This window comes from Lissotriton helveticus, chromosome 8 (assembly GCF_964261635.1).
Source record: "Lissotriton helveticus chromosome 8, aLisHel1.1, whole genome shotgun sequence".
NCBI lineage: Eukaryota > Metazoa > Chordata > Amphibia > Caudata > Salamandridae > Lissotriton > Lissotriton helveticus.
The window spans coordinates 1,180,936,707-1,180,963,525 of NC_136069.1; the positions used below are offsets into that span (position 1 = coordinate 1,180,936,707).

General features: G+C 43.2%; 1 protein-coding gene across 1 annotated transcript in view; it reads right to left on the minus strand.

The window, feature by feature from the left end:
- The window catches only part of SCML2 (Scm polycomb group protein like 2), a 747,375-nt gene that overhangs the window by 354,853 nt on the left and 365,703 nt on the right, over positions 1-26,819 (minus strand). The gene's annotated exons all lie outside the window — the stretch shown is intronic.

Sequence of the window (26,819 nt, forward strand, 5' to 3'; positions counted from 1 at the left end):
GCATAATTCTGTGTAGGCTGGACTACCGCAACTCCCTGCATCTGAAAGCTCCACAATACATTTAGCAGGGGTTGCAAAGAGTCCAGTCTATAGCTGCAAAGCTGGCACTTAACAGACAACGTAGCTCATCTACCACAAAGGCTCAGAGAGATCTCCACTGGCTGCCCATTAGGGATAGAGATAGATTCAAATCTCTATGCATTGTATACAGAGCTGTGCATAGTACTAGCCCTCTATCCGTGCAAGAGAGATTTACCTGGTACAGGCCTACCTGACACCTTCACTCTTCCAGCGCAAATCTGGTAATAACTACCAGATTTAAGAAATCTCGGATGGGAAGCAGGGCTTTTGGCACAGTAGCATCACGCCTCTGGAATGAGCTACCTCATAGCATCAGACAAGCTAGCTCTTTGCTGTGCTTCAGAAAGAGCCTGAAGACCTGGCTATTCCCCAGGAATGAGAGCAACGCCCCCACTAACAATCAGGTCCGTATCTGTTGACTCCATCTGTCTAGGTTACAGCACCAGTATACCCGTAGGGTCACAGTTCGCGCTATATAAGAATGAAATACAATACAATACAATACAAAAAGAAACTTTCAGCGTAATCTTCATCGTGGACTTATTTCTCCAAAACAGATCATGTATTTTACATACCTAGATAAGCTGAAAGGTTTTCAATTTTATTTATTAAGAGAACACAATTTCATAATAAACAGAAGAAATGAGTGAAAGTTAATAGTGCAAAATACACCAACTTACAGCGAAGAGCACATTTTCAGCATCTAAATGTCTTGGGCGAAGGCCTGTTGTGTGGTTTTTAATTTATTATGTAGAAAGAGTGTTTGTAAACCAGTCTTAAATCTTCATTGTAATGTGAAAATGACCGCAATGATTGCATTCTTAAAAAATAGGCAATTGTGATTTATTTATTTGAGATGAGACCTCAAACACATGTTAACGAAAATAGGCATTTTGCAGAGTGAGTTATGCCAACAAAGTTTTCCCCAACACAAATGTCAGAAACTGTGTCAAAGAACCAACAAACATTGGCAAAGCCAATAGATCCTGCCTTTAAATTACCTTACAAATAGCTTCTGTTAATGGCCGTGTCGATGAAGTTCTGTAATGGTAAAAATAAAAAATGCTGGTTTGCTGATGCTGCTGTGTGAAAGTGAGGTAATATGAATTTTTATGCTCAATTGTGTCCCCTACTATGTACCCCAACGGCTCCATGTATGTGCTTAAAGTGCATGTAAGTTCCCTCCATAACCCGCTATGAAGACGCAAATACATTTGCGTCCAACATTAACATGTCCTCTTTCTGATCCGCCATGAATGGATCAATAATTCAGTTCCTAAGTGTGCCGGGCCACCGTCTTTACATGGTACACATTCATGTTTTCATGGCTCTGGCGAAGGCCCTGATTTCTGCCATCGAGCCTTTTTCTGACTTCTGCCTCTAAAAACTGCAGCGAGGACCTGCATCTGCATCCCTGAACTTTGACTTACTCCCTGCGCGGCAAGTGGTGCCCGGCTCTGTCTGACTGCCTGCCAAAACTGTATTCAGCCTTCAAGTTATCTGCTCCGCTCCTCGAAAATACATTCCTGTCTAGTAGTTTAGGTAAACATTCCCCCAGCTGCAGAGTAAAGGGCCCGGTTTTTCTGTCTCCATGTACGTAATTCATAGCTCCTGTTGCCATGGTAGGCCCCTGACCCTCGCATTACACGTAGACACACATACACGCATTAGCAGTCAGTATAGAATAGCCTCTGCCCGAGAGACCTTTTCTTTTAAGATAATACAGTTCTCCAAACACAAGATACCAGATATGATTTAGGAACAAGTTGATCTGACCCACCAGACTTCTGTCTCTAATCCTAGCGTTAAATGTCAAGTCCCCTTCACCCTCCAGTTCCACGTCAGTCACACGTCATGCTGCTGCGTGCGCATCTCTGCCATATATTTCTGCTGACACTGCAGGATTCTTCTAGGGATCCACCCACTTGCGTCACTTCTATGATTGAAATGCTGAAATATTTCTTCTTCTATGTGACGTTTCTGGCACCCACCTCCGTGTTCACCCTTGTGCACGCCTTCTGATTACATATTGTTACGCACATGTTTCTTATCTTGTTTTCTTTCAGCCGTTACGCCTTCTGAACCCATCACCACTGTAATGATATTATATATACTGTGTGCTGTTAATAAATCATTGTACATGTCCATGATTCCCTTCCTGAACCCTCGTGGTGATGGATCATGCTACCTGGTTCGAACCAATTCCATTTTATGGAATAAAACCCCTCAAAACTCAGACGCCACGGACTCTGTGTCTCTTATTTTGATTGAGCTATTTTAATTAACTTTACCGCATAGAAATTAGATACCAGGTAATTTAATTTACCACAGTGAATGGCACCCCAGATGGGACACTCCCCCACCTTACGCGCCGGCGGTGCGTTGCAGCCCTAGTCCCCTGCCACAGCCGGACGGACACTCATGCGCATCCACAGGATTTCCTGTATCTCCCTCAGGCCAACGGAGGTGACTGAGACTGCAATTGATACCCAGACGAGGCGGTGAGGAGTGCGGAGGATCCCGACCCGAGTCCAGCCGAGAGTGCAAGGTCCGAGGTGTCTTGAGGCCCACCAGTTCCGAAGTACCTACGTCTCGAGTCGAGTCCAGTCCAGTCCAGTGTCGAGTTTTCCGAGGCCTTCTGTTCCGTGCTTCCCGGTGAGTACCTTTGCTGGGGACGCATCTAGACGGGTGCATTAGTTTGCCCCGGTCGAGACGGGTTTTGGGTACATAGACCCGGTCTGCACTGTTTAGCAGTGTATCTGTGCTGTTTAGCAGTACATCAAGTAAATGTTACTAGTTAATATATGGTTTTAATGTCGTGGTATGAGTGATTGTTTGATCTGCATTACTGTGTATATTGTATTTATGGTGTTCGAATTCGAGTAAGTATCAAGTATCAAGGTTCAAAAATGCCGCTGTTCAGTAAGTTACGACAGATAGGAACTAGAAAGGGGATTCTAGAAGAAGCAGTGCCTGTTCCACCTAGGGACACACCAGGGCACTTTATGTACCACAAGCATGGCTTAGGTGCCATACTGTACTTAGACTTGTGGGTCGATTATACCAAACACTTAGAAGAGCAATATAGATGGCCTGTTTCAGGAACATGGGATGCCGAGTGCATCATGAGAGTAGAGGAAGCAGTATTGAAAAAGAAAGCCCGACAGTCACAGAAAGACGCCATAGAATTATGGCGTAAAGAATCACATAGACGCACAGAAAAAGAATTCAGAAAAGCAGAGAAACATAGAGAAGATTCAGAGAAGACTCGAGAAAACGAATTAGTCAAGGAAGGTATACGAGTTCGAACAGAACAAGTAGACCGACAACTGAGTACGCTTAATAAAGGCATGTATCCAGTTCGGGCCGAGGGCCTGCCCAAGGCGACCCCAGAAGTACCAAAGAATCTGCCCCTTCCATTGGTTCCGACTAAATTACGTCACAAGACCGCAGCAGAGATTTTTCTTTCTTCCTATTTGGATGATGCAGCTCCAGCTTATACTCATGCACCTGCCCATGTACCCGTCCCACATGTACCTGCACCCCATAATCAGCAGCCCCCGGGTCCGCAACAGCAGGTCCTCCCACCTAACCCTCCTGTTCCGAATCTTGCACCCCCTATAAATACTCTTAATCCTTTTGGGATGGGCCTAGTTCAGGTCCCAACGCAGCCAGGTTATGGTCAAGCCTCCGGCTCAGGAGGCGTTTCCGGAGGTTTTCGAACCCCGCCGCAGTTACATCGAGTGACAATGAGAGATTTCGCAATGGCGCGGACACCTAAAGGTGCCGCAGCAGAACAGCTCAGACAACAGCTTACAGATTGTAGATACGACACTGTGCCTGGTACGTCAGGACCCATGTTGTTAGCGTCCTTACGCTTAAGACGAGTTACAGATTATCTGATAATGTTACCAGAAATGCCAGAACATCTAGACAAAATGTATCACTTTATTAGAACAGGAGAAGGACCCGAGAGTGTTGGTGACGCCATGTCACGTCAGAAAATTGAGAACAAAGGTTTAATTATGCGATTTTTGGTTAATTGTTTGATAAGAGAACAAGATCAGGCAGGATTTCCACAAAGTGAGATGGATAAATTGAACAGATGGAGTCAGAACATGGCTGAGGGTAAACATGATAGAGAGAAAAGTATACATGCTATGGTTAGAAAGGTCCGTAAAGAAATCATAGATATACATGCTCGTCGAGAAACTGAGGAGCCACTCGAATCAGACGATCTAGCCTCCTCCCAGGAGGAGGATGAACCAGAGAAAACAGTAGAAACATCGCAGCATATAAGTCAAGACACGATAGCCTATGTAGGTAAGGGTAGATCCTTTGATAAAACGTTACGCCCAGAAAGCAAGCGACTGTTTCACTCTGCTATGCCAAATCCGAAAACGCCTGAACATCTATTTCAGGCTGCCGATAAAGTACTACAACATCGGATGGGGTACCACGTACTCAATTCTATGGATGAACAAGAATTAGCCAGGTCAGCAGTGCAATGGGCTGACAATTCTAGTATGTATAATGATGACACAGTAGCACAAACCTTTTTGAATCTGTCCCCAGACGAACAGCGACTGGCTGGTATATACATGATACAACACCTTCTTTTATTGTATAAATGCCAACGTTCTGATCCAGGTCCCTTATCTGATGTACTAATAGAACTACTCATGAATAAATGGAGAGGTCTAGGTACCGATCTAATTAAAGTAATTCTAGAACAGCGACACAGATATAGTGCTTTCTTGAACCCACAGTTTGTTTCAGCCCCACCCCCAGAAAGGAAAATGTTTTACTTCGACCGACAGAATCCCTTACGAGAAGTACATCCAGTCCAGAATGCCGATGACACCCTTAGACGTGTTTTCGTGTACACACCGTTATCTAAAATGGAATTATTAGAAATGAAGAAAATAGTGCCTAGTCATGATAAAGATCCAACAGGTTTTCACCGTGAAATAAAAGACATGTTACTTATGGGAGACTATACCTATCCCGACATTATGAAAATATTGAAAGTATTACTGCCTGCCGGTATTTACGAGAAACTCAAAGAAAAAGACTGGGAGGTAGGAGAGCAAAAGATTGATTGGGCTGCATTAGAGAATGAAGAAACGGCTCGAACCCCAGGTCTAGGGCTTGGGGACAAAACTAAAGCATTACCAGGATTGTTAGTACAGGTTCTGCCAAGATTATTGTCTACTAAAAAGGAAGACTGGGGTGCAATCTCAGCCTGCAAACAGAAACCCGATGAAGACACTAGTGATTTTTATTCTAGGTTTGAGAAATGTTTTATTATTAATAGTGGCCTGAAACCGAGTAGCGAGTCATACCCACATCTTTTTGTAATGAAACTAGTTGAGAATTCCTTGCCTCAAGTTAAGAATCGTGTATTAAAAGTCGAGAGCACATGGCAAGCAAACACGCCTTCCCAGATGTTACAAATGTTACAGTACCACCAGAACAGAGTTAGGGAAGAACATGATCATGAACAAAGACGTATGAAAGACACAAAAATGAAAATGTTAGTTGCTCAGTCAGTTCCAGCTGACAGTCAGAAAAACGGCATGACACAGTCCAATAAGTCAGCAGTTCCCGTTAAAGGGACTTGCAACTACTGCAAACAGCCAGGCCATTATATAAATGAATGCACTGTTTTAAAATACAATATAGCAACAGGCAAAACTAAGGAGAGACCGCGTCCTCCTAGACAGGATCAGGTCCACCAACACGCACCCCAGAATGTACATCCTATGCCTGCTCCACAACAGACAGTACAGACCGTAGCAGTACCCCAGCCACAGCCAATTGCCTCAACACAACATGCAACTCAGCAGATGTACCAGTATGCACAAACTGACTATCCCGAGTATCAGCGATACACATGAAACAGCCTAGAGAGGGAAGTTGGCTTGCCTCTCATTGAGATTCCTGTAGATCAAGAGGGTCCTTATGTACATAGCCAGGTATTAGGGAAAGATAGAAAGTTTTTGATTGATACAGGGGCAAGCAGAACAATGATAAGTCACGACGAGGTTCCAGGGGCACCCCTCTCAGGCTCACAGAATGTTTCCCTTGGTTTTTCAGGAAAACCTATTATTAATGAAGTATCAAAACCAGTTCCTCTAGCAGTTGGTCCGTTATCACAAACTACAGACTTATTGCTTACGAAATCATGTCCAGAAAACTTGTTAGGTATCAAGACACTGAAGGCTCTAGGAGCAGTCATATGTTGTTCTCCGGAAGGAGTTAGATTATTTTTACGTGACTTTAAAGGTCACTATGTGTTGAGAGATATTGATCCCAGGTTACAGAATGTTCCTGCACAGTTATGGGCACAAAGCCCAACTGATGTAGGTTGTATGCACATTACACCATATCGAGTTACACTCAAGCCAGGAGTTGTCTTACCCCGAATTCGCCAATACAAGTTACCACCAGATGCTGTAGTGGCTTTACTGAAAATCATTGACGAGCTCATTGCCCAAGGAGTGGTTGTAGAGACCGACTCCAATATCTGCAATTCCCCTATCATTCCGATTCTTAAACGCACTGATCCAAGCGCACCACCAGTTTATCGATTAGTGATCGATTTGCGCGAATTGAATAAATGCATTGTGCCACAGTATCCTGTGGTCCCAGACATATCGTCTTTATTGACTGCAATTGATTCTGAAGCCACGTTCTTTACTGTAATTGATCTGAAGAACGCCTTCTTTAGTGTCCCCATTGATCCGGACAGCCAATACCTTTTCGGATTCTGTTTAAATGGTCGAAGTTTTAAATTCGCACGCGCACCTCAAGGATTCACAGAAAGCCCCAGCATCTATAGCCAAGCATTGAAAAGACAGCTTGACAGTATCCACATGCCTGACAACACTACCCTACTCCAGTACGTCGATGATCTGTTGATCACCGCTCGAAGTGAACACGAATGTGAACATGCCTCACTGACAGTCTTACATTCTCTGGCTGACAAGGGACACAAGGTGTCCCCTTCGAAGTTGCAATTCTGTGTTCAGCAAGTGGTTTACCTTGGGCACTTGCTGTCCAAATGGGGGAGACAGCTAACACCCGACCGTATCCAGTTAATTGTAAATATGTCACAGCCCAGAACACAAAAGGAGGTGCGAGCCTTTATAGGCCTCACTTCTTATTGCAGACAATGGATCCCTCAGTATGCATTCCTAGCCAAGCCACTTATACAGTTGACAACACAGGAGGCAGCGTCATCGACTGTCCTCCCTTGGACTCAGGAACATACACAGGCTTTTGACGAATTAAAGAAAGCTTTATGTCAAGCACCAGTCTTAGCGACACCAAGTTACAGCAAACCTTTTACACTTTTTGTCACAGAACGTGAAGGTACTGCATTATCAGTCCTCACTCAAGACCAAGCAGGGTCACACAAACCGTGTGCCTATTTCTCCAGCACATTAGATCCAGTAGCCCAGGCTTTGCCTGCGTGCCTGAAATCAGTAGCAGCAACAGCTCTAGCAATCAGACAAAGTGATTCTATAGTGTTAGGACACCAATTGACAGTACAAGTTCCACATTCCGTGGAAGTTCTTTTAAACCGTACACAAACTCAACACTTGACTATAGCACGACTAACAGGTTATGAATTGACATTATTTCAGCCACACATAGAAATCAGACGCTGTAACACATTGAATCCAGCTACACTTTTGCCATTAAATATGACAGACCCTTTGGCACATGACTGTGTCGAAGTCATTACCATCATGACGAAACCCAGACAAGACTTGACAGATACCGCATTACCAGATCCAGACCTGACACTTTATGTGGATGGTTCATGTATGAGAACAAGCACAGGAGAGTTAGTGGCTGCGTATGCAGTAACAACAGAAACTGATGTCATAGAAACACATCGTATTGACACCCTGTCAGCCCAAGCGGCAGAGCTCATTGCTCTGACCCAAGCTTGTACTCTAGCTAAGAACAAGAAAGTTAACATATACACAGATTCCCGTTATGCATTCGGAGTTGTACACGACTTCGGAGTCCTCTGGCAAGAACGAGGTTTTTTAACTTCACACGGTGCCAAGATCCAGCACGGTCCCCTCATTCAAGCTCTGTTAGAAGCAATACATTTGCCTACAGCAATAGCCATCATGAAGTGTAAAGCACATATTAAAGTCACTGACAACATTTCCCAGGGCAACGACCTGGCAGACCGAACAGCCAAGCGCACAGCACAGACTCACACACCTGACTTGACAAAGACAATAGTCCCGACGCCAACTCATTGCATGACAGTTAGGGATCCCGCCCTAGATGTAATCGACATACAGACACATGCTACACCAGACGAAATCAGGAAATGGACTGAACTGGGAGGGATCCAGACAGAACAGGGATGGATGACGAAGGGAAAGGCCATATGGTTTCTCCCCGACTCTATGGTTCAGGTCATTATTACCACAGCACATAGTCCTGCACATTTAGGAGAGAAAGCCATGTTAGACAGTATTCAAAACCTTTGGTTCAATAAACATTTACGAGCAGCAGCAAAGCAGAAAGTGCGTACTTGCATGATCTGTTGTCAGTTCAACCCAGGTAAAGGCATTCCCGTAGAGCAAGGTGGATTTCACCCTCCCGATCACCCTTTTGAAGTCCTCCAGATGGATTATATCCAGATGGAACGTTGTCGAGGATTTAAATATGTCCTCGTAGTTGTCTGTGCACTTTCCCGTTGGACAGAAGCATATCCAGTCCCAGATTACACTGCTCCGACCACTGCCAAGCAGCTGGTGGGAATTTTTCCCACGGTACGGTTTGCCCCGTGTCGTGTACTCAGATAACGGTCAGCCATTCTCGTCCGAGTTAATGAAACAGGTATCACTCCTGCTCGGCTATCAATGGAAGTTTCACTGTGTCCGACATCCCGAGGCAGCAGGTCTCGTGGAACGTCACAATCAGACTCTGAAAATTCGTCTCGCCAAGATTTGTAAAGAAAAGGGCGTAGATTGGATAGTTGCATTACCCGTTGCCCTCTTCTACATGAGGATGGTAGCGCACTCAAGAACAGGGCTATCCCCGTATGAGGTGGTCTTTGGCAGGCCACCGAATATGTGGGGGACTCCTCTGCCTAGAAAAATCACAGATGTTGACTGTAATATGCTGACAGATTACCTTGCCTCCTTGATGTCTGCACTACAATCATGTCGTTCACAGGTTGCTGCAGCCTTTCCCGACAACACCGATGTAAAGCCACATGGGATTATTCCGGGGAATCATGTCCTCGTCAGGAACTTTGATCGGAGGAGTCCGCTGGAGCCCCGTTGGCAGGAGCCGAAACTTGTCCTGCTAACCACAAGGACTGCAATCAAGGTCGAGGGCCGCAAAGGGTGGCTCCACTCCAGCCACGTCAAGATATTTCATGGACTGCTTCCAGTTACAGACTCTCAGCCCTCCCCCTCTAAGGACTGCCCAGATTTCAGTGACTCTAAACTTCCCCTGATAGAGAAAACTCCGTCCGAGGAGTATAAATCCAAACTGAGGTCTAGCAAGTCAGACAGTTTAATTGTTTAAGTCCTCCCCTAGGTGAATCGGTTAGACCTGATTCTGACATGTTCCCGCTAGACCCCGATAGAGAGAGAGATAGACAGAAACAGCTCAAGAAACGTGAATATTGTAAATCTCTCCGCAGTCACTGCATAGTGACATTATTGATTATGTTTTTTCTGAGTCTTATGATTATTGCTGCAAGTATACTGTTAAACTTGTATTACCCTATTTTCAAGCATACACATTCTTCTTCAAATGTCACTACCGAGCACACTTTCAGTGAATTACCCCCGCATGAATTGTCATACAGACTTGCGCTGCGCAACAATACATTCATTAGTATGTTACAACATTCCCATCAGGCCAGCAATGCTACCAATTGTTGGATATGTGGCCGACTCCCCCCCTATCAGAGATACAAGGGAGTTCTGCCCCTCTTTCCATACCCGTTCACACACAATGGTTCCTGTGGTGCATGGTTTAGTTTAATAAATTCCTTAGATTCTGATTCCGTAGTTTACCAAGGCAATTGGGTATGGGGAAATCTGAACACTGTTCTGCACAAAGTATGTTTCCCTGACAAGGAGGGTCTTCCCAAAAGGACAGGGACCGATCTAGAAAACGAAGTATATGGATTAGGTAATTTTACACTTAACCTCATGATTCTGAATGTCGAGTCCGAAACCAAGCCAGACTTACCCTCTATGTCAGTATTACCTGTTAAAGGTGAATTATGTGTCAGAAAGAATGGTTCAGTACACCTAGGTCATAGCGAATGTACCACTGTAGTCAAATTCAGTGATAAAGGCAAGTCTACATTCAAAGCTTCCCGTCATTCCTATTTTGTTTGTGGCCATACAGCATACATACGTTTACCCCTAGATTGGGATGGTACTTGTTACATTGCATTCCTTCTGCCACCTGTTTTTCTAGCCCCACCTGACTATCATAGGAACTCCCACCTAGTACATACTAGACACAAGAGAGAACTCCCGATTGTCGATTATACTGAAACTACATGGGAGCAATATACAGATTTCAATAAAGGTTTCTTTCCCTACTTAGGTACTGTCTCGAATAGTAAACTGATACGTAGATTGACCAGAACCCTTGAAGCACTAGTGAATGAAACTACTTCCGCCCTAGGCAATTTAACAGAGGAACAGTCTGCTATGAGACTTGTTGTCCTTCAAAATCGTCTTGTTCTTGACGTCATCTTGGCCGATAGGGGCGGAGCTTGTAGAGTCATCGGATCGAGTTGCTGTATTTTCATTCCACAAAACGCACCTTCAGTATATAAAGCCATTACCCGTCTTCACCAAATTGCTAGTCAGATACACCAGAATCCAGGCACCTGGACTTGGTCCGGTTGGTTCTGGAGCGTGTTATCCACCTGGGGATGGAAAGTCCTATCCTTCCTAGGGATAGCCCTTCTCATAGTATTCAGTTGTTGCCTATGTCTACAATGTGGGCCGACGATATGCGGTTTGTGCGCCACATCATGTATTCCCCATTCAAGTTCAAGTTCAAATTCCCGTCAGAAAAAGGAAGAGCAAATGATGTTAGATGAACACATAGATGGATTAATGAAGATTGATATATCATGAAGGGTCCGTAGGGGACAAGGAGGGAATGAGGTAATATGAATTTTTATGCTCAATTGTGTCCCCTACTATGTACCCCAACGGCTCCATGTATGTGCTTAAAGTGCATGTAAGTTCCCTCCATAACCCGCTATGAAGACGCAAATACATTTGCGTCCAACATTAACATGTCCTCTTTCTGATCCGCCATGAATGGATCAATAATTCAGTTCCTAAGTGTGCCGGGCCACCGTCTTTACATGGTACACATTCATGTTTTCATGGCTCTGGCGAAGGCCCTGATTTCTGCCATCGAGCCTTTTTCTGACTTCTGCCTCTAAAAACTGCAGCGAGGACCTGCATCTGCATCCCTGAACTTTGACTTACTCCCTGCGCGGCAAGTGGTGCCCGGCTCTGTCTGACTGCCTGCCAAAACTGTATTCAGCCTTCAAGTTATCTGCTCCGCTCCTCGAAAATACATTCCTGTCTAGTAGTTTAGGTAAACATTCCCCCAGCTGCAGAGTAAAGGGCCCGGTTTTTCTGTCTCCATGTACGTAATTCATAGCTCCTGTTGCCATGGTAGGCCCATGACCCTCGCATTACACGTAGACACACATACACGCATTAGCAGTCAGTATAGAATAGCCTCTGCCCGAGAGACCTTTTCTTTTAAGATAATACAGTTCTCCAAACACAAGATACCAGATATGATTTAGGAACAAGTTGATCTGACCCACCAGACTTCTGTCTCTAATCCTAGCGTTAAATGTCAAGTCCCCTTCACCCTCCAGTTCCACGTCAGTCACACGTCATGCTGCTGCGTGCGCATCTCTGCCATATATTTCTGCTGACACTGCAGGATTCTTCTAGGGATCCACCCACTTGCGTCACTTCTATGATTGAAATGCTGAAATATTTCTTCTTCTATGTGACGTTTCTGGCACCCACCTCCGTGTTCACCCTTGTGCACGCCTTCTGATTACATATTGTTACGCACATGTTTCTTATCTTGTTTTCTTTCAGCCGTTACGCCTTCTGAACCCATCACCACTGTAATGATATTATATATACTGTGTGCTGTTAATAAATCATTGTACATGTCCATGATTCCCTTCCTGAACCCTCGTGGTGATGGATCATGCTACCTGGTTCGAACCAATTCCATTTTATGGAATAAAACCCCTCAAAACTCAGACGCCACGGACTCTGTGTCTCTTATTTTGATTGAGCTATTTTAATTAACTTTACCGCATAGAAATTAGATACCAGGTAATTTAATTTACCACAAAAGAACAAGGACCCCCTGGTGCTAATAGCGATCCTGGGTCAGGGTAAGAAATGTGTGTAAACAAAGTTGCCCAGGCATGCACATTAGTTGCTAGCGTATTCAAGTATAGGCTTCGTATCTACAAACAACATTGTACAACTGCTTTCAAGTACAAACTAGGTTTTAATACTTTGAGGTTTTCATAAAAAAATCATTCGGTAAAAAATCTTCATTGCAATATTACATTGATATACATGATTTAACACTTTAAAATTTCATATACAAGTAGATGGTTTCCTGTCGACGCGTTTCGACACGTGAGCTGTGTCTTCTTCAGGACCGTACCATCAGTAGGCTGTGAAATGACATTTATAAACATATTTTTACTATTTATTTATTTAAAATTGAAGCAGTGTATTTAGTTGACTGTTCATTTGCTTATTTAGATAACGCTAGTAGGTTTTACATTCATTTGTGATGTACCGCTTATAGTCTATTATTTATGCTCAAAACAGGAAAATAATCATATGTACATATGTACCACATGTTGTTATAACATATCACAGTTATCTCATGGGTCATTGCAAAGACATTATATTGCTATTGTACAGTATTGGTCATTGTTTCTTACTTTTCCTGAATATCATTTCTTATATAAGACTTTATGTGAATAAGTAGTATTCATTGTGATGTAGCAATGGGGACTCAGAGATAAAGGTCATAAATTTTCGAACAAAGGTGGCCTTTGCATATCCGGTGCTGTATACTTATCTTGATGCGTACTGGGGGAACAGGGAAATTGGTTCCTTAGGACATAGCTGCATCTGAGTCCTATATTAGTTCATTTCGCTATATATGGGTTTATTTATTTTAAAAAGTTTTACTATTGCCAGGGGGGGGAAGAGAGGGAGGGGATCAGACATACAGGGCCACCTAGTGCTATACTTTATATTAAATGGCAAGTGTCTATTTATTTTACACAGACGTGCTGCAATGTTGTCACTTGCCTTCTATTCCTATGTCTTGCCTGATAAATAGAGGTTACAACGATGTTGCAACGATGTTGTTGGAAAAAGGGAACGCACGGTACACAGAATGGGGAGGCAGCCGTTGCCTAAAGGTATAAACATGATGTATCATGATACATATTTTAAACTAACCATAGTCAATCTAGATGGCAAGGACACACTTCTAAACCCCGGTATTAATTACCTTAATTTAGGTGGTGAGAAACACTCACAGTGTGGCGCTTTATATATGATGTCAGAGATTAGGGTTGTAGCTCCTCTGATAGATTTACGATAACAGCGGATATGTTCTGTTTTATCAGAGAGACATGCTGCGCGTAGCCCAAGGATAGCCGATACCTAAGAATCAAAACAACGTATGTCGTATTCTGAATATAAATTGAAAGTTGTTCATTTAAGTGTTGAAAGCACCGATATTGGCTATGGTGGTACGTGTTACCTTCGTGTAGATGTTAGAAAGCCGTCATGATGTGGCGCTTTCTTAGCGGTGTTGCTTAATAAAATCACAGCCCGCAGGGAAATTACAGGCGGGAGGTTTTCTGGGAAGTGTAGTTTCACTGGATCCTTGCGGTGAACTGCATGCGAAGGCTGCCTGTGGTTAGGGGAATGGCTATTAGTATAATATGTGTTTCCCTATTCGCCCATGCAATTTAAGGATTTCGATGAATCTTACCTAAGTAGTATAGCAACCCGGTTCGCTGTGTGAATATAATACAGCGTGTAGATATTCAAAAAGGCACGCAACAATGTTCGTGTATCTGTATTGAAGGAAAAGAGGGGGAATTACATACCCGATATTTTAGGTTTATTTTCCCATTTTAGGGGGGCTAGTTTGATATCTATCTATGTTCTTACCGGCAGACAAGGCTTCCTCCTGCGTGGGCTGCGTGCGACGTCTTCGTTGGTTTGGTAAAGGGGTTTGAATGAGCCGACGGCCGGGCTTTTATGTCAGGGGTCTCCCTATTGGTTCCGTTAAGTGAGTGTTTCTTAAAGGGAAACAGTGTTAATACCGTGTATGTTGCTAATTGGAAGCTAACATTTGGTTCCCCTAAGCCTACATATATTCAGTATGGTAGTTTAATGTGCTAATGTGCACTTTATATATTGGGTTTCACTCTGGAAGATGGAAAATTGCATGTGTGGGATAGCCTACTTTGTTAATTTATTTAATAGAGGGCTGATGGGATTACATTGTTTTATAGAATAGATTATTTATGTCAGTTTATTCCTGGTTAATATTTATATTACAGAATGGCATTGGTCCATGGTAGGTCGTTCTTTAAACCATGGGTGAATGTTTTAAGAGAAAAAATCCAGTAAACTTCACGTTTTTTCCTTATTTTTTCACCACCGTTGGTATTTGGTGTGTGGATTTTTTCCAGGATGCGCCACCTAATATCAGTTGGGGCATGGCGATGTTCCAGGAAATGAGTCACTAAGGGAGATGTTAATTTCTGGGTCTTGATGGCTGATTTGTGTTCTGTCAGACGGGTTTTGATCATGCGTCCAGTTTCACCTACGTAGCCCTCTATTAAATAAATTAACAAAGTAGGCTATCCCACACATGGAATTTTCCATCTTCCAGAGTGAAACCCAATATATAAAGTGCACATTAGCACATTAAACTACCATACTGAATATATGTAGGCTTAGGGGAACCAAAAGTTAGCTTCCAATTAGCAACATACACGGTATTAACACTGTTTCCCTTTAAGAAACACTCACTTAACGGAACCAATAGGGAGACCCCTGACATAAAAGCCCGGCCATCGGCTCATTCAAACCCCTTTACCAAACCAACGAAGACGTCGCACGCAGCCCACGCAGGAGGAAGCCTTGTCTGCCGGTAAGAACATAGATAGATATCAAACTAGCCCCCCTAAAATGGGAAAATAAACCTAAAATATCGGGTATGTAATTCCCCCTCTTTTCCTTCAATACATATACACGAACATTGTTGGGTGCCTTTTTGAATATCTACACGCTGTATTATATTCACACAGCGAACCGGGTTGCTATACTACTTAGGTAAGATTCATCGAAATCCTTAAATTGCACGGGCGAATAGGGAAACACATATTATACTAATAGCCATTCCCCTAACCACAGGCAGCCTTCGCATGCAGTTCACCGCAAGGATCCAGTGAAACTACACTTCCCAGAAAACCTCCCGCCTGTAATTTCCCTGCGGGCTGTGATTTTATTAAGCAACACCGCTAAGAAAGCGCCACATCATGACGGCTTTCTAACATCTACACGAAGGTAACACGTACCACCATAGCCAATATCGGAGCTTTCACCACTTAAATCAACAACTTTCAATTTATATTCAGAATACGACATACGTTGTTTTGATTCTTAGGTATCGGCTATCCTTGGGCTACGCGCAGCATGTCTCTGTGCTAAAACAGAACATATCCGCTGTTATCGTAAATCTATCAGAGGAGCTACAACCCTAATCTCTGACATCATATATAAAGCGCCACACTGTGAGTGTTTCTCACCACCTAAATTAAGGTAATTAATACCGGGGTTTAGAAGTGTGTCCTTGCTATCTAGATTGACTATGGTTAGTTTAAAATATGTATCATGATACATATATGTTTATACCTTTAGGCAACGGCTGCCTCCCCATTCTGTGTACCGTGCGTTCCCTTTTTCCAACAACATCGTTGCAACATCGTTGTAACCTCTATTTATCAGGTAAGACATAGGAATAGAAGGCAAGTGACAACATTGCAGCACGTCTGTGTAAAATAAATAGACACTTGCCATTTAATATAAAGTATAGCACTAGGTGGCCCTGTATGTCTGATCCCCCCCCTCTCTTCCCCCCCCTGGCAATAGTAAAACTTTTTAAAATAAATAAACCCATATATAGCGAAATAAACTAATATAGGACTCAGATGCAGCTATGTCCTAAGGAACCAATTCCCCTGTTCCCCCAGTACGCATCAAGATAAGTATACAGCACCGGATATGCAAAGGCCACCTTTGTTCGAAAATGTATGACCTTTATCTCTGAGTCCCCATTGCTACATCACAATGAATACTACTTATTCACATAAAGTCTTATATAAGAAATGATATTCAGGAAAAGTAAGAAACAATGACCAATACTGTACAATAGCAATATAATGTCTTTGCAATGACCCATGAGATAACTGTGATATGTTATAACAACATGTGGTACATATGTACATATGATTTTTTTTCTGTTTTGAGCATAAATAATAGACTATAAGCGGTACATCACAAATGAATGTAAAACCTACTACCGTTATCTAAATAAGCAAATGAACAGTCAACTAAATACACTGCTTCAATTTTAAATAAATAAATAGTAAAAATATGTTTATAAATGTCATTTCACAGCCTACTGATGGTACGGTCCTGAAGAAGACACAGCTCACGTGTCGAAACGCGTCGACAGGAAACCATCTACTTGTATATGAAATTTTAAAGTGTTAAATCATGTATATCAATGTAATATTGCAATGAAGATTTTTTACCGAATGATTTTTTTATGAAAACCTCAAAGTATTAAAACCTAGTTTGTACTTGAAAGCAGTTGTACAATGTTGTTTGTAGATACGAAGCCTATACTTGAATACGCTAGCAACTAATGTGCATGCCTGGGCAACTTTGTTTACACACACGGTTTGCTGATGCTGGCCAGCACTGGCAAATAATAATGTGACGATGGATATGTGTGCATGCATCGTCACACATGCAGGAGTGCTTCATAATGCTATAAAATCTGATGTCACTTCTCAAGCAGCATTATATTGTAGCCATGTTGTTTTAGTTTTAATTAACCATTGCGGCACAATGGAGACCGATCTTGAAGTAATAAAAAAATGTGCTTAAGTCCATGTATTTTTATTTATTTTAAATGAAGGAGCAGCCTGTAAGCAGATTGCAGCTGACGGGCAATGAGAAAAAAGAATAAAAGAAGAATAGGACTGTGCAGTGGGGATAAGCCCGACAAGTGACAGGAAGAGATTTATCACAGCAACGTAGGAGCTGGGGGCGGAGCATAACATTTTGTAAACAAGCATTGGCATAGCCAATAGGTCTCGCCTTTGGGACCTTACAATAGTTTAGTAATGCAACACTTGATGTTATTGCACCAAGGATATTGTGCTGGATAACTAAACACTGATAAGGTCCCAAAGGCAAGACCTATTGGCTGTGCAACACCTGGGCCCTTATATGTATTTAGCTATGCAGCATATTAGCCTCGGTGCTGAAACATATACTGTTCTAGCAGTACCACCCTTCACTGTCCTTGATACAACTGTGGTGGGGGCAGGAACGAGCAGGAAGAGCGATGAGGAGGACATATGACAGTCTGCAACTGCACTAATATAGAGTGTTAGATAGCAAATAACACTTAACTGAGGGCACTCCAGCACTAAAAGAAATATTAAAGTAAAAAACTTCAATTGCAAAGCGTCCTGCCCAGCTTAATGAGTGTGTGTCATACCAGATGAAGGGGTTAGGTCACCCCTGCCAAGGTTACTGGGTGCAGGTGTTTACCATCTGAGAGCGCTGATAGGGCAAGCCTCACACATGTGTGTTGATTGTACGAGGGTGTCAGAGAGGCCTCACCATTGCACGTCGCTCAGCAATGCTTTACAAAAAGGGCCTAAGTGTTTCCCCCCCTCTCCCAGATAAGGACATGAATGGAGCCTCACTTCATGCACAGGGAAAGGGTGGGTTGAGGTAAACTTAGCATTTATGCTTATAGGGTGGTTGCAGCACTTACTTTAAAACTCTGTGGGCTCCTGTGGTGGACTAATAATAAAAAAAAAATAATAAGTTGGTCAGTATGCCAACATATAATTTTAAACAGTTTGTAGTTAATCTTTCGCTCCACTTTCACTTATTTTTTATGTCTGTACTTTAAAGTGGTCGAGTTCTTGCAGCGAGTCTTTGGACACACATTTCCCTGCCACGCACAGAATGCTTACTTAAGGCCACACTCAAAATACATATTCCCCTGCACTGTTACACGTTACTATACCCTGGAAGTTATAGACTGCACGCTGGACTTTGAGCGGATATTCCCCCCCCCCACAACCTCCCCAACTTTGTATTGGTAGTTACAAGCGGGACACTTGGAGGTATATTGCGGCTCTTAAAATTCCAGTCAGCATGGCTACAATGCCTGCGAGGGCGTCTAAGAAGCTGCTGACGGTCAAAGTAAGGTCAGTGGGGTGATGCCTTCAAGGCAGTCTTCGCGCAGTAAGGGTGACAGGTGTCTGGTCTCTTCTAGGGTTCTACACTTTGCAAAACACTGTTACAGGGGCGGGAAGGTGGATGAGGTTGGAGGTGAAAGCAGGATCGGTGCCCCCTTACCCTAGGTGAGAGGGGCATGCATTGTCGAGAAATGCCTTGGTGCTGGTGGGTGAGGTGCTGCTGAGGGATGTGAGGGGGTGGTGCTAAATGATGTGTGATATTAGTGAGAGCTCAAGTACCCCCACACCCGGACTCTCCTCTGGAAATGCAGCAGCCCATCCAAAAGACCGTGGACCGGCTGGGGCAATAAGGCTGATCTCTTCTTCCTCTGCCAGGGCCAGAGCTCTGTCCGGGGCAGGAAGGGGAGCAGGTGACATGGGAGGCAGGAGATGGGGCTGTTGTGCCCGCCTACCACGTGTCCCCGCCGCCTGCCACCTCCACCTGAAATAAAAATGTCTAATTGGTGTCCTCGGCACACAAGTTCGAGGATTGTTCGAGGAGTATCAGCACCCTCACAGTTGTGGGGAGAAGAAGCAGAGGTAGCAGGTGGGGCAGGAGGTGTGTGAGGGAGAGAGGAGCGGAGATGGGGTGGGGAGGGAAAAGGGGTGCAGAAATGGGGTCTGCATGGTAGAGAGAGGGAGGGCAGGCAGCGCGAGATCACAAGAGAAAAGGAGTGGGAGACTATCAGACAGACACAGAACAACAAACGTGTTAATGTCAAAAAGCACCGCCACCAGGCAACCACAGTGCCAGAAAACAGAAACAGACTACCAGGAGCCGCCAGGCGTCAACACAGCCCCATGTAAGTCTGTGTGGTGTCTGCGCCTGCTTACAATTTTCCTATCTGCAAAATATGTGACGTGCGATGCTTTTAAAATAGTTCAGAAAGGGTAACACGTCAATAAAACAATTTCGAGTTACAAGAGTCACAGGCGAGAGAGGACAGAAAAAAGCAATAGAAAGTGGAGGGGTCGAGATGGGAGAGGTCGAAGAGGGAGGGAAAGACAAGGAGATGGAGAGGAGCGCTCTGTAATGGAAAGGACTCCAGGCAAACTGTTGCAGACAGGGAGGGCTGTGGCCACCGGTGAGGGGTGACGCACAAGCAGTTCCTGGGGTGACATCCTGCCTTTGCGGGGCTGGAAGGCAAGCCTGACTTTCTCCCTTGGAGGACCCAGCCCAAAGGCATGCAGTAACCTGAAAGGTACAGGCTAAGCAGACTCCGGCGATTAGGGAGGGCATGAGAGGGCTTCGCAAGTGAGCGAGTTCGGCCTTTGTCAGAACTGGCAGCGACCATAAACAAGCACCAGAAGTTGTGTCCACGCGCACAAAGGAAATTTAAAAAAAGCATGTGAGTGGTGCACGCAAAAGCACTAAATGAGCCACGACGGCTCGTAACAGTAAAAAAAAAAAAAGAAAAAACAAGCACATTCTGCGAGTGGTGCGAGCATTTAAAGGAAATGTAAAAAAAAGCAAGCGAGTGGTGTGCGCACAGCAGCGGCAAAAGTGAAAGTGATCGCGTTCCAGATGGCACCTCGGGCACTGAAAGCTGGCAGCTGCGCGCGTGTAACCGAAAGCGCTAGTCCAGCAAAAGCGTGTGGTAGCACTTTGAAACCCCCACTTACTAAATGTCTTGCTGAGCAGCGCATACGCTGGCTCAGGCAAGACCTAAAAACACAAGCAGGACAATGGAGGGATAAGAGGGACAGAAACAACATCCAGTCAGTGGTGTTTCGTGAACATGCATCTGTTCTACTATACATCAGCGCCGCAAATGTCTGGAAACAACAATCCTGCATAGAGTACAGCTGTTGCCAACATACTTCTAGTGGAGTGTTCACTCAACTTTACCTACTATCAGCCTGTATAAAATTCTGCCACAAAAAAGCAAACTTGAGAAGCATTGGTTTGGCAGGGGACCACCCCAGCTTGGACAACTGATGGAAATGAATAGTTGGTTTTAAGGGCTCAAGTCTGTTCTTGTCCTGCAAACATCCAATGACAGTTGTGTTTTTTTCGCAGGTTGTTGAAGAACAAAGCTCAATGCGTTCAATCAGGTGGCTGTCCAGTAATACTACTAGCATGAATTTCGTATCAGTGCGTATTGCGGCTTTGTTCTTGGCAAAGTAGGAATCTCAGATTGTTAACACTTGCAGTCACCTCACTTTCCTCCTTGATGTCACAACCAATAGAGTGCTCTTGTCCAGGAATTATATTTCAGTTCTGATCTATAAAAATCCGCAAAAAGGGGTGGCATCATCAGTATCGTGTTCAGTTCCCATGGTAATGGGGAATGTTGAACAGCAGGAAAGGCTTGGAATAGACCTTTCAAAAACTTAAGAATGCTTTTGAAAACGAGATCATTCTGAACCTGGATATTGTAGACAAATGGACAATGATGGTCCAAGAGTCATTTAGCCAAACACAGGAGACACCAGAATTTATTGAGGCTGTACTAAAACATGATTCAGGCCTTTCTCAGTTCACCATATACAGAAACACTCCCACTTTGCACTGTGGTGGAAGGTGCATGCGCTTGATCCAGAACGACCATACAGTAAAGAAAAGGAGATTTGACAGTTTTAGTAGTTCGAAGTACCAGGACGGGAGAGGAAAAGCGTGGGTTATCAGAACCAGGGAACACTGTTCTACTCTGGCCTTCCCATTGCAAGACATTGCTCATCAAACACTCTTGCCAGTATTTGCCTGCGTTTTGCTTTGTTGCAAACAGGTCTATGTCGGGTTGGACAAATATCTGCTGGACTGCATTGTGAGGAAATTCCTATTTACAGCAATCTGATGGAAGAGCTGAGAGGGTGTGTGTGCTTTTTCTTTATCACAGGCAGGAGTTCCACTGAGTCGTCCACTCTGATGACAATAGCACAGTCCCACAGAATTTGAACCTCCTTTGATAGAGAGTGAGATCTTGCGCCTCCTTATTTAGCTATATAGTATATAGAGATAGTACTGTTGGTTCTTAGAAGGATGCCCAATTGGTCAGTCGGGGTAGGAATGCGTGTAATCCCAGACAAACAACTCCAGCTCCAATACACGGATATGGAGAAATATCTCCTCTCCTGGCCATTGTCCTCACATGGAGAGGTCTGAATGTGCATTGCCGACCTTCCATCGAAAAGTCTGGCAGGACCAGTTTGGCATGAATGGAATAGAAGACCAGCTGACAGATTAAATGGGTAGCTCTACTACAGACTGATCACAGGTTTAATAGGAATCTCTACCATAATAAAACCTTGATTGAAAAGTCGAGCGAATGTTGCACTATGAATATGTTTCCAGTTTCCATTATAGCTCAAGCCCCTGTTGAACATGCATCAGCTATAGACAGCAAAGTGTTATTATTGAATTGCAGGATAATATTAGAACCAGGAAAGATGTATAAGATGGGACCATGACACTGTCAGAGTTGCAGAAGATTGTGGCCATAATGTGCAACTTTGAAATACAGTCTTCTGACGGAAAGCTCTTGTCTAAGGTTGCATCCAGAACTGCTCCCAGGAACTGTTGGCAAGTTCTTAGCACAACAGATTACTTGGTCATATTTAACATAAAACCCAGACAATAGGATACATTTATAGAGGACTCTGTTGATGTCTGGAGAATTAGACGCATTCTCCAGCCAATCGTCCAGGTGACTTTGATGCCGTAGGAAGTCCACACCAAGTACAATGCATTTTGTAAAAATGCAGGGGGTAGATTTCAGTATGAATGGGAGAGTTCTGAATTAAAAGCACCAAACTACCACTGAAACTTTAAATTGCCTTTGATTTGGGTGCATGAGTGTGTGAAAATAAGCATCCAGAAGTTCCAGAGGGGAGTTTTTTTTTTCCTTCAGTAAAATGAGTACTTATTGGAGGGTCACCATTCGAAGGAACTGCTCCTTCACAAACTTGCTGAATACTAGATCTGCTATTGGTCACCAACTACCTGTTTTCAGGAATACAAACCAGGAATCCTCTCTGCTTTGACAACCTGTTCTAGGGCTCAAGTGTGAAGAAGCTGTGGGGATTCCTGTTGCATTCTTGAAGATCCAGATGTTTATTTCTGGTGGATGACACAGGGGTTTTGGGCTTTTAGGCTTTTAGATATACTCCAAGGTATGTCCAGATTCCACCCTCTATGGTACTGCTTAGTCAGATGTGAGCTTTCCCCCATACAGAGGTAAATTGTGAGATTAGTTTCCCCAAGGAATAGGGATTCATGAAATGAACAATAGTAGTGAGTTTTAAGTGCAACCGAGATGCTCTTCACTTGTTCCATGAAGACTTTGGTAAGGCTTTTGTTTGAGGAATATCCCTGATCGCTATCGGAACATCAATAGGGGTAGTACTGTCCGGCCTTACCTTCATATTTAGAGATGGCACCCCTATAAGACTGGTTTCTCTGGGAGCTTCAAACGGGATATGCCCAAGGAATGCCTGAACTGCAAGGAAGAAGGTGTCCACGTTTGGCTTCAGAAGACAGCTCCAGCAAGTTGGTAAAACCCAGCATTTGACACACCCATAGCTGCATTATTAATGGCAAACAGTACATTCACTGCTTGTTTAACTAGTGACCATGCCTCTTGCACCTGTCCTCTAGAAGTATATCTAATAGTGGAGAAATATTATTCCACATCAGGCAGTCAATGCGCAAGGAAGGCAAAGTATTATCTGCCTTGAAGGAGGTTGTCGCCACTGAACTTACACTCTGGCCCAAGTTGTCAAGTCATTTGCCATCTTTATGTAGAAGAGCAGAAATAGTGTTGACCATGTTTTTAGTTAGTCTTTGGGCATAGTCTGGTTTTGGTTGACCCCTGAAGCACACTGGTGCTGTGTTTGGAGCTTTTTGTTTCTTTTATAAACAAGATTTTAACACTAGGATCGTAGCCAGTGTCTTTATGAGTTTCAACCCCTCCAGCCATATGTATACTAAAACTGGATAGGACTTCGCAGACTTCTTAGGGTGCTCCCTGAAATCATAAGGAAGCAATGCAGCTCAGAGGCTGAAATGGGTAGGTCAGCTTTCTTGGCAGCCCCTTCCAACAGAGCATATATGCGAGAAATTAGTGCAGAAGACTCCAACTGTGCTCCATATAATTGCTAGAGTTATACTGTACCCTCCGGTCATCACCTTCACAATGATTCTCCTCCAGACCATGGCTGTGAATCATCCCAGCTTCTAAGTTTTCAACTGTTTCTTCCTCACCATGCTTCAGTCTCTACTCACCTCCCCCAATGTCCTAGAGGGCAGGAGAACCTGTTAGAGAGTGTGGGAGGCTGTGCCAGTAATGGTGGCAGAGGGTGGAATTCAATGGATTGATGTGCTAGTTACTGTATTGGATGTGGTATGTAATGCTGCAGTTGGGAAACCAGCCTTACATTCTCTCTTATCTGTTGTGAAGTATTCAGGAAAATTAAAGGCACTGATGATCATAGTTCCTAAGCGAGTCCAGGGAAATATTATGTGGCTGTGGAAGCATATTTTTATGTCAATGGTGTTCATATACCCAGCTACCATTTTTGCCTCTGTAATGATGGTCATAATCATCCTTCACAAGTTTGTGCTCTTAGCGCAGTATATACTGGATATCTAGCTGCACAGGACTACATGCAGTATCTGAAAGTTTGTACATGTAAGTACGTGGACACTTTCAGCTGTGACACTTATAGCAGTAAATATGAAAGAGGCATTTCCAGTGATAGCGGGACATGAATATCCTGCAGTATAGTTGTCATTGTGATCTCAATCTATGTCGAACATGTCACCAACACGATCATCATGGGCTATTATCGTTTACTGGCTGCCCATCGTCGTCGACAAAGCTGTTAGCACTGCCATCTTCGGTGCTGTCAACAGCACATTCTTCAATAGGACATTCTTGGCTGCCAATGGGATGATTATCTGCAGAACAGATGCAGACAGGGTGGTTGATGATGATTTGGTCATCAACAGTGTAGTCTTTCAACAACAAAGGGTCTCCTGATGATTGTTCTGGTTGGAGGGCTCCCTGCATCACTGACAAGCCAGATTTTCTTGCTATTGTTTTTGCAGCAAGTGCTCTAAAGCCTTCTTTTGAGGTCTTGTAGTAAGAACTAGAGATTCTTTCCTTAGTGGAGGCTAAGCACTACATTACACAATTTCAATTCAGTTAAGATCTAAACATTTATATGCCACCTTTGTGGATGTGCATATTGCACAGAATAATAGCCTGACAAGGAAGCACTCTTTTTAGAGGCAGAATCTTTTTTTATATTGAAGAGACAGAGTCAGCCACAGTGATATGCATTGTGCTTGGGGTACAGGCAGTATAGGTATTGTTCAGGAAAGTCATCTTCAGATCTTTCGCTGTCCACAAGATAAACAATTTTTGAGGAGAGATCTTCTCTCCTTGTTTGTCCAGATGACAGTTGTAGTTTCCATTGGGTCAGAAAAAAAGCAAAATAACCTCTTAAACAACTCACTGTATAGTGAAGCAGGAGCAAAGGCTTGCAGAGTTCTATGGGAGTTAGAGAAAAGGTTAAAATCAAATCTTATGTATCCAGTCTGTAAAGATAAAGCAAAACTCTGATTGAAGAATTCCCTTACACATGAAATGCCATACAAATCTGAGCTATCGCAGCCTGGGGCGGAAGCACAGTGCTCAGTATATTCACCTCACTGGCTGGAGTTCAGATCATTTCAGATGATGTGAATATGCTAATAAACACATGTTGTTTGGGTCTATGGCCATTTTAATCTTGTTTATTGCTATTGGAAGTTGACAAGGATTTTTAGCCTGATGAAAGATTTATTCAAGACTGTGAATCCATGAAAGATCCAAAGTTTGCAAATACTGTTTTCCCTTTAACCTTTGGTAAAACATATCTGAGCATTATAAATGTTATCCACTTTTTCTCATTTAAAGTAAAGCATTCTATGTTTTACGAAGCAAGGCAGGATGATTAATCAACAGATGGATTGGAAGGTGCCACCAACTTATGATCAGTCTGAGAGTGAGTATATAGATCACTTGAATTTTGCAATTTTATTTAAGTACATTTTAACTCTTATGTTCAACATACTAGTTTTGTTTTTCATAACAGTATACTCCCTGATAATCATGGGGGTCTCCTTCTGGGGCTGAACTAATAACTTCTTTTAGTTTTCATCAAGTCTCTACGATCTTGTTCTTCAATGCAATCCCAAATTATCAAAATGGGTAACCTACAAGGTGAACGATGACCCTACTTACTCTATGTGCATCTCCAGACACCACCCAGCTTCCACCTTAATTTTTTCCAAACAATTTCCATTGCTTTGGGTGTGCCCATGAACGGACTTTGCTTGCTCACCATAACAATTTAGAACAACAAATACACTTATAGAACCCCTCAAATCATTTGTCTGGCTGACGGAGTAAACATACCAATTTGTTAGGTTCCAGGATCAGATTAAACTTTAAATCTACAGACCTACAAGGCAAAATAGCTCTTCTTTTTTCGCATTCGTTACAGGGGGTTATTAAAAAATCCATAGGACGGTTTTAAACAAAATTAAACAAACATAGGCAAAGCAAAGATTATTCGCACTTGTGCTATTACAAAATCAATAAAAATGCATGCAATTTTTTTTAATGAATCGTTTTGTACATATGTAGGATGATACCTTACAGATGTCAAATAATCCTTTCAGCTTTGTGATGGAGATGAAAGAAAATACCTAAAGATACTAAAAAAACGGAGAAACCACAATACACCTGTGGACTAATACAAGATAAGACTGAATGTCTCATTCCAAGGGCATAAAATTCGCAAAACAAATGAGGCAATAGCTGAATCACTCAGAACCCAAGACCATTACGGGTATGCCTAAAATACAATTAGATAGCCATGAATGGCATAAGCACTATTAAAGGTCAACCTCAATAAGGGCATTTCCTCGGCATTTTGTCAATGACATGGCCAGTTGGGTGCTGTTCCATCCAGCAGTTTTTCATTGTGGCAGTGAGCTTCTCTTATAGAAGATATATTAAAGCACCATTTGGGGGAAAACAATTGCCTTTCTACATCTATAATTTTATCCTCGCAACACTCA